The following is a 9,999-nucleotide window of genomic DNA, read 5'->3' as shown; positions in this document are numbered from 1 at the left end:
CTCCAAATTTCTTGAAATTTGGGCTGAGTCTTCTCTATCAAGTGCTGTGATGGGCCAAGGAAGCCTCAGCCAAGATTTGAAGTCCTTCATCCTCTTTTTGCCTCTTTGATGCTCTCTTTAGCTTTGCTTTCAAATTCCTGATTCTTGCTTGGCACACCAAGTTTTGGGACAAGTAATGATATGACAAGTTTCTAAGCATATTCTTCTCATTTATTGCCTTCTCCAACTTCCTCTCCAAGTGGATATTGACTCTTTCAAGCCATGACTCCCTATCGGCATTGATCTCTTGCTCCAAGGAAGTGAACTCCACCCTCCTCCTTCGGGCACTTTGGCGGTTTTGCCGAATGTTCTGTAACTCCATCACCACCTGCTGATCCTCAAGCTGCTTGTTCCTCTGCTCTAGGTACTGTATAGTCCATTGGAATCTATCCAATTTGGTGGACAAGGCATCCATGTTCGCCTGCTGCTCCTTGATGATCTCTCTAAGGTTTGCACTCTGTGGGCCCATGTCAGTATCATCACCCTCAATGAGGATGAAATCAGTCTCTCGCTCACCTGATGGTCCTTCCTCCTATAGAGGCCTCTTGCCTCAGTCTTGAACCTACTGTGCTGATGGAGGAAGCAAGGCCCCTTCCACCCCGGGTGGAGATAACACTCACTTCGCTGCTGCAAACAACCGTCTAGTGCCTCTCTGATAAGAGATGAACACTAGCATACTAGCGGTCTCATGGCCCCCATGCTGATAAGAAGCTCCACCTATCTCATGCCCAACCTCTGAAGCTCCCTGTGAAGCTCTGAAAAACTCACGAGAGATGAAGTCATCCCAAGTGATGCCTTGTAAACCAAGCTGATGAACAACCACAATTTTGATGAGAGCAAAATGATAAAGACTGTTAAACTACTGCTGAGGGGTCTTGTGCTGCACAAGAGTGGCCATCCTTTCTAAGTTTCGGCATATGAAATAGGGGATGTTCATCATCTGCACCCGAGTAAAATGCATCAGCAGCCTGATGTGATAAGCATACAAGCGGGAGAACCGACCCTCGCAGGTGAAATACTTCATGGTGAGTTTCATTAAAGGAGCATACTCATCCTTGAGGAACCGAAAAGGAAACACTCTCTTGAGCTACCTCAAAAAACCAGGTTTGATGTATGGTTCATAGTGTTGCCGGTCAATCTTCTACCTCTTATTCCATGGTTCTCCAATGCTTGGTATATCGGTTGCCAATGAAATGGTTTTTGGTGTTAATGTGAAAGTAACACCAGCAAGAGTGGCTTTATCACCATGTAAATGCAACACAAATAAGCAGGCCAACTCATGATAAAACTGAATATTAGCAACCTTCTCGCAAAATTCATAACATGACTGATGCTGGAAACAAAAGATGGCAAGAGGGCAGGCCTGCAACTCGGCAAGAGTGGTAGGTTCTTCTCTGATATGTCTGCCACCTCTATGAGGCCTCTTGGGTGCATGTCCCTCTATGGGTGAGTCACTTTGGGTCTCTTCTTCATAATCATATGAAGGATCAGATGCCATAACTACTGATAGACAAATTGGCTTGGAGAAATAGGTGCTGATGTGTCAAACTGTGGTGGACTGTTTTTGGTGATGTGCTTGATCTCTGCCACCAAGGGAAAATAGTGAAACAAGGGACTGTTAGGAGAGGGGAAAACTAGTGGGAAATTTGGGACTGTTGGGATAGACTTAGTTAAGGAAATATGGGATATTATGGGAGTTTTTGTATAGGATTAGGGTTTGGGGTTTACATTTGGAAATTTGGGAAAGGGAATTTGGGATAGAGAATTAATGAACTTAGGGGGGTAGGGGAACTTAGGGAATGATGAAATCAAAGGACAAATGAGATGAGGGAGTGAACTTGGTGACAAAACAATGATTTGAAACCCTAGCAGCAAGTTTCTTTGAGGTATTTTAAAAGGTAGGGTTTGATTGTTTTACACAAGCACCATGAAACACACACCATCAACAACCATTAATCTTGGATGAAAAACCATGAATGAAGTTCAACCTACTTGTATCGATGCGTTTTGGGCGATTTTGGAGTGAATTTGGTAATTTTCGGGCTTCCTGGCTGTATGCGCCGCGCAGCACGCCCAATGTGTTGCGCCCCACCAATGCGCCGCGCCCGTGTTAAAATGAACTGAGTGCTAAGGCCCAGTGCGCCACGCCGGCTGTATGCGCCGCGCCTCCTGCCCAGTGCGTTGCACCGGTAATCTTACAAAGATTTTCACCCAATTTCTCACTTGCTCACCAAATTTGCTCTATCTTGCTTCTCTTTTGCAAATGAGCTTATCACATGAAGGAATAGCTTATAAACAAAGAGCTTTTGAAATTTTGGCTCATGAAACCCACTTTTATAATGTTTTGGATTTGACTTTATCTTTAAACTCTATTTTTGGACTTTTTCACTGCTTTTTTCACTTTGTGATGAATTTAATGACCTGAGCTTGCTTGTTTTTGCAGGTGTTGGAGCTTCTGGGCTAAGGAAAGAAACCAGGATGCAGATGAATGAATTTACAATGAGGATAACAAAATTTTCATGATTTTGTACAATAAAAGCTAAAAACTCTATTTTTTGGAAAAACACATTTTCGAACACTTGATGATGCAATTTATTGATATTGAACCCTCCTCACGGCGTGCTGGAAATTATTGGACAATTTAACACATTTTGTGACGAACCCCTAATGAAACCCTAGACCTAACTAACCATGAAACCCTAAAGACAATCTTTGCAATTTTCAGGATAAAAAGGAGACTGTATATGTTTTTTTTTAATGAGCAAATATGTGCCAGTAGGTAGATAACATGAGGGAAACTGGAGGAATGCCACTACTGTCAGATGATCTATGCACCTAATGGAATGCAAATGACTGGGTGAGACACCTAATATGAAATGCAACAAGAGGATTTGATCTCTGATGGAGGGATGACAATACCTACTCTAACACTTGCGAGGAGATGGCATGGACTCTGCTGAGGGCAATCCTACTGAAAACGTTATGGAGGTTCCTCCATGAAATGGCAAGAAAATAAAGTGGTCTTGTAACAACCAAAACGGTGACCTATGTCATAAAATTCCTGGGTGAAGAAGGTCTAGTGAAGGAGGCATTGGCTTGCTTTTATCAAATGAAACAATTCCATTGCAAACCAGATTCAATCACCTACAATACCATTATCAATGCTCTTTGTAGGGTGGGGAATTTTAGCAAAGCGAGATTTATATTTTATCAGATGAAAATGTCGGGCTCTAGATCTGGATGTTTTCACCTATACTATTATGATCACCTATTATTGCAAACACAATATGCATACAAGTTGTTGGAAGGCGGTTAATAAGAGATTACATGAAGCAAATCGACTGTTTAAAGAGATGTGTTACCATGGTTTTATGCCGGACGTTGTTACTTACAATTGCTTGATTGATGGCCTTTGTAAGAATTGCAAAATCGATAAGGCCCTGGAGATCTTCCGACAGATGCATCAGGATGGTTGTGCTCCTAACAAGGTTACTTATAATTCCTTCATCAGATATTATAGCACTGTGAATGAAGTAGATAAAGCTGTGGAGATGTTGAATAAGATGGAGGAGAATAACATCTCTCCCACTTGCAGTTCTTATACACCAATTGGTCATGCATTATGTGAAGGAGGACGGTTGGAAGAAGGTAGTAAGGTATTGATGGAAATGGTTGTTAAGGACTCTCTTCCAAGATCTTATACATATAAGCTTGTTACTGATGCTCTTAGGAAAGCATGAAAAGATGGATTACCAGCAGAAGCAGAGGTATGTAGGAAGATCGAGCTTGGAATTGAAGCTAGGGATAGACATGTAAAAGAGTGAAGGGCATGGTCTATACATGAATCCCTGGAATATCACCTCTTCCCATATAGGTGCACAAATTGAGACAACTATGGCATAAAGAAGCATGGCAACTGGATCTCGATCCATTATTGACTTCTCTCCATGGGAGGCTGTAATGGGAGATGGAAAGGGAAACAAATCTAGATTAATTTGTGATAACATGTTCACCAAGGGGAACATCAAGCAACCCAAGCAAGCATCTATATGCCAATTTCCTTTCCAGTTGATACGAAACCAATTATTTGGAAGAGGGTGGAAACGAGCTAGCATCGGTACAATATTGCCAGTCCAACAGCTCCCTTCGCAATATCTATCACAAGACTTTACATAGCTTGGCCTCTGTATCTCATATTCAATCTAAAAACAAATTGTTATATATATAGTGTCATATATATATATATATTAGGATTACAAGTAATTATGAGGGTTACAAGCTCTTATAGCGAAAATTTGGGTTTAGTGGGTTTTGGGTCCATATTTTGAATCTAGGCTCTGATACCACATGTGAAGACCCAACTATAGGTTCTATAACTACTACAACACTCATTCAAATAAATTTTGCTAACTTTCATAACAAGGAAAATTTCAGGTTTATAAAACATCATAAGCATGAACATAAATTTATTTAATCTACAACATGTATAACTTGTAACAATTTATCTACAACATGTATAACTTGTAATAATTTACATAACTAAAATAAATGACTGATAATACATGTTCCAATAGCTTAGTTGAGATGCTCCTAAGCTCCATGCTCCTCTTGACTACGCGACTGGATTTGCCTCCCAGCCAACTAGGAAGTATTTCCTAGCCTAGTGAACCTCCACAAGTTCCCTATCCCTCCGAGCCCAAGTCTAACTAGATGTAGTGTGTCTAGGTTTACCAACACTCTCCAGATCCAAGTTTGATCTCCCTCCTCTTTCTCCACATCCCTCCTCCAAAACAAAATCCTCCAAAACAAAACCAAAACCAAAACCAAGACCAAGGATCCCCCTCTCTTCCCATCATCCTTCCCCTTTTATGCCCCCTTCTCTTCTCCACCTCAACCACCTATCATTAATGTCATAACTACCCCCTCATCCTTACATTTGACTTATCTTCTCCCAAGTAAATTTGAGAGGACATTTTGGGGATGAGATATGAATATATAATTTGGTAATTAATTGGAGAGGACCATGTCTTCTCCCAAGTAAATTTGAGAGGACATTTTGGAGATTTAATAATAACAATAATAAAATTTATATCAGTAATAAATTTACAGTTTCACTAATGTAGGTATGTACCAATATTTCTTGATAATTATAAGTCAATATTTTCAGGTAATTTAAACACTAATAAAATTTGCATGATAATATTAAGTATGGCATTACACCCGCTTGAATTTGGCCTCAGGCTGAAAAATACAAAATCCAAGGCAACATCAAACCACTTAGCCTCGTAGCTAGCCCTACGGGGACAGGAGAGGGCTCTCTCCGGGTCTATCTCGGCAAAAGGTCTTCAAAGGGCTGAGATGACCAATAAAGAACACTGATTTTAGGCTAGTAAACTGATAGGGAAAGTTTGATTTCAAATTTTTAGGGTTTTGTTGGAAAACTAAGCACGACAATTTTGGGTGCGGGGATGAGACACAGTTTTTGCAGAGGTCTTTTTGGGGCAAGGTAGGAGATTGTCTTGATGCCTTTAAAGGAGCTGAATGGATAGGTATGACTGGTGAGGAGCTAAGGAGAGCAAGAAACCATCAGGAGTTCTCATTAAACAGATGAAAACATAGATATTAAGCAAACTTAAAGGCAAAGCATAGAAACCATGGATTCTACCTTAACACTTCATTTACTTAATTTGCAGAAGAGAAGAGTAAGAAAATGATACACATAACAAACTTACAAGTACATGAGAGAAACACACCATCAACACAAATCACCACAGGAATCCCAAATAGTGTTGCAAAACCCTGGTCTTTCCTTTGCCAAAATTGTAGAGATACAAAGAGTAAAACAGTCTAAGCTTATCCCTCAAGAGTCCAACCTCTCCAACCATGAAAATGATTTGGAAAATACATAATATAGACCATGCCAACCCATTCCCTAGCCTCTAGGGGTCGAGCTCATCATCCTAGGAGTTGTTTCAACCAATTCTAAACTGAGCACTACAATCTAGGCAATCAAAACAACTTGCCTCTATAAGCTAGGAAACTAATTCATTCATTAATTGTTTGCCATTTTATGAATGAATCTTCTAGAATAGGTAAAAAAGTGTCATGTCAACATGAAATTACATCAATTACATCAAAGATGATGAAAAATACCACCAAAAAGTCAAAACTAGTCAATGCTGCGTTTTCCTGAGCTGAAGGTGCAAAACTGGCAAATTTTCCCAACGCGTAGCGCGCCTTTCAGGCCACTTTTGAGGCACTTCCCGGCATCCAAATGAGGCACAAGTGGGCTTGTTGGAAAGGTCTGGATGTCTACTCTCCAGCCCAAGTGTAATTTCTCAATTTTGGTGGCCATTTTCCCCTCCAAAATTGCAATCTCTCAAGACTGCTTCCTGTGTGTCCAAAAAGTGGCAGAAGGTCATTTTTTGCTTGTTTTTTGACCTTTTGGGGGCTCAAATCTCCATGAAACTTCTTGGCAGTGGCTGAGCAAGTGTATTTTGTCATGAAAAATCCAAAAATGCTGAGTTTTTGTGAAATGGACCTCCCCAACTTAAGGGTAGCGCGCGGCGCGCTACGCGTTGAGGGCAAAAACCTGTTTTTTATATAAAAATTTCAAAATTGACAAAATTTTCCCCAAATTTTTTGAAATTTGGGCTGAAGGTGCCTCATCAAGTGACATGCTCAGCCAAAGAGGCTTCGACCAAGATTCGGAGTCTATCCTCCCTTTTCGACATTTTAGTGCCCTCCCGGTGCATGCAATTCTGTTGTAGAGTCGTTGTCTTGGTCATATGATGTATTGGTGCCCGCCTCCATGGTATTGAAAGTCTATGCCAAGTGTATGTCAGATTTGTTGAAAATGAGGAATGAAGGTTTGATGTCTTTGTCTTCAAGTGCCAAATATGCCAAAGGGAAACGAGGAAGAATACAACCTTGGTAACACACTGTTTTCAAACCCTACAGCACTTTTTATATTGGCAAAAGGAGTGCTTCAAACTTGGATATCCACGACAAACTTTTCATGAACCCATTACATTTATCTTTCAAAAGCCAAGCACAAGTGGTGGATGTGAGCCTACCTGGAATTTGCTTGAGAGAAAAGAGGATTTGGTAGCTTGCTGGCAGTTTATTGGGCGAAAAATCCAACGCATAGCGCACCTTGCCCAACGCGTAGCGCCCCTCTGACGCATAGCGCACGTGCAAAATAACACTGAGAAAAGCTTCCTGACGCGTAGCGTGCCCCTGACGCGTAGTGCGCCTTTCAGATGCTTTTTGGAGGCCTTCCCGGTGTCCAAATTGGGCGCAGGATAGCTCGTTGGAAAGGTATTTGAGTCTACTTTCCAACAAAATTAGAATTTTTCAATTTGGAGTTCATTTTCCCTGTCAAAAATCAAATCTCCCAAGAATGGTCAAAATGTGCCAAATGAGGCTGCCTCAAGGCAGAGTGCTGTTGCAGTCAATGTTTGAATGCCTTCCTCAACTCCAAATTGAGCTCATGATAGCCCATTGGAAATATATTTGTGTCTAGATATCATTTGACTCATCAAGAAAGTCATTTGGCCAAACCAAGATAGGAGAAAACATGATTTTCCCAAGGTCACTTTAGAGGTGCATTCGATTCTCCTGAGGCAATGATATTTTTGACATTTCTCTAAAAACATGACACCTGTGTAAAAAGTGAATGAGGTTTTTCCTCCTTGGCATGTTGTGGAAAAACACCTCTCTCAGGTTTCCCAAATTCATTTTTGATTGCTCTGAAACATCTTTTGAGTGAAACTTATCCCGATGTGTGAAACAAGGAATTTTGTGGAAATGAAGCGAAATGAAGGGGATGAGGGGCTTGTAAATTCTTGGGGAAATTTTGGGAAGTAGGGAGGGATGTTAGGAAGCAGGGGAAAGTGGAATCGCGGAGATCGAGTGAGGGAAAGGGGTCCAAAAGGGCAAAACACAGGCCCAACCTAGAAAATTGCCAAGTTGTGGCAAGAAACTAGGGTTTGTGCAAAAATGAGGAATTTGGGGGATCTCAGTGATGGGAAGCATTTGATAAGGTACTTTAAGGATAGGGGAAGGTGTATGAACATCAGGATACAAGTTTTGCCGATGATTTGACCATCCAAGAGAAATTGCCTTCAAAACCCTAAGAGAGGGAAATGACCTTGCCTAGGCGCAACTTAAGCATGAACAAGGTGTAAAATGTCCCAATGGAACATGAAATGATGAGGACAACCCTATGAATGATGATAGGCTCAAATGCATGATGAAATGGACCGACATTTGGGCAATTTTGAAAGGAGTGAAAGCAAACCCTAGACCTATTGCCTAGTGACCAAATTTTGCTTCAAGACTCTTTGAAATGACAAAATTTGACCTTGACACTCTGAGACCACTTTGTAAGAGCATATTTGATTACTGGAGGAAGGCTGGAAAGACTGACACTAACATTGGCTCCAATGGGGATGGTAGCTCCTTCAAGGTGCCAAGAACGACAGATCTCTGGAAGAGCTAGATAGTGCCTTCATCCATTGGGCAATGGAGTCAAAAACTCAAGCTGAAATGCATGACTGAAAACCGACACAAACTAACTTAACAACAAGACTGAAAATTGACTCACAAAGGACTCATGACTCAACTAAAAACTGACTCGATACTTAAACACAATCGACCAACTGAAAATGATGCTCAAAGTGGAGCTTATTCATCAAAACCTACTCTAACAGTTTCATTCATCACCTGATCAAGTGAAATGAAACAACCAGTGCAACCAAGTAAGTATTCCGTTTGCTGTTCGAATTCTCCGCAAGTGCTCACTTATGAACAACAAGAGAGAACTACTGAAAGGCAACTCCCATGACAACTTGGAAACAGATCCGTAAAATGATATGAATTCTCTCTCCACCTCCAAAAACACTGCATAAGGATCTTGAAATTCAAGCACACTGGAACCTAGCTCATCTAATGGATTACTTCTCGTTTCCTCATACCATGAATGCAAACTTTGATCTGAGCCTTGTGATGAGACCTCTGCTAAAAATGAGAAAGAAACCGGCTGCCGGATCAAATTCATATCAGCACATGTTTCAAGCTCACATGTAGTCAATGGAGAAAGACTTTGACTGCAAACCTCATCCAAAACATCAGCTATTGGATCATGAAAAACTTGAAAAGACTGTTGTAATGTATCCATTGAAAATGTATGACATCCTTCTAGCTGTTCATCTTTTTCTTGAGAGATTTTACGAAGATTCTGCCTTATAAACTGAAATGCTTCGAAACAAAAGGGTATAGAATCTTCCTGCATCATCAAATCATGTATTTCGTCTTCCACAGCTTCATCTGTACTCTGCCCTTCAATTTCATTTGGTGGCTGCAAATCTGAGTCTACAGGCTGCTCAAGAATTTTGTTATCTGTCTCATCCTCAACATTAACACTGAGAGATTGCTGATTTGTTATAGGCTGTTCATTTGAAGATTTACTATGCAATCTACCCTTCAAAAACTGAAATGATTCAAAATAGAATGGTATGGAGTCACCTTGAATCATTAAATCATGTGTGTCCACTTCCAAGTCTTCAGCTGCAACTTGACAATCAATGGCTTTCGGGGGTTGCAAATCTGAATATGAGAAGTCTTGAACAAAATTTTCATTGCTCTCAAGATGATTCAAATCAAGACTTTTTGACATTTGATTTCTGATTGCATGGTAGTTATCTTTGATGAACTGAAACGAATCAAAACAAAAAGGCAAAGATCCTTCACTTACTTCAAACTTTGCTGCACTTTCCTCGTCAATGTCATAGCTGATATGCATCGGTTGATCATTGTACTCGAGCTGTTGTAAGTGAACTTCTTCCTCCTCCCACAAACTAGCTGCTTGTTTGATTGCAAGATTAGCTTATGTTTGGAGAACATAATCATCATCATACTGATCAAACTGAGGCAAATCATCAGTATAAAAGACATCAT

General features: G+C 40.6%; 1 pseudogene; it reads left to right on the top strand.

The window, feature by feature from the left end:
* The first annotated feature begins 2,806 nt into the window (after positions 1-2,806).
* On the top strand, positions 2,807-3,779 carry LOC149264725 (pentatricopeptide repeat-containing protein At1g77405-like; annotated as a pseudogene).
* Positions 3,780-9,999: the final 6,220 nt, after the last annotated feature.

The sequence above is a fragment of the Pinus tabuliformis genome, chromosome 6, assembly GCF_031772625.1.
Source record: "Pinus tabuliformis cultivar Carrire ecotype Pingquan chromosome 6, CPIR1, whole genome shotgun sequence".
In the NCBI taxonomy this organism is placed as follows: Eukaryota; Viridiplantae; Streptophyta; class Pinopsida; order Pinales; family Pinaceae; genus Pinus; species Pinus tabuliformis.
Note: the sequence above shows the minus strand (reverse complement) of the source record. Positions and strands in the feature narration are given on the sequence as shown.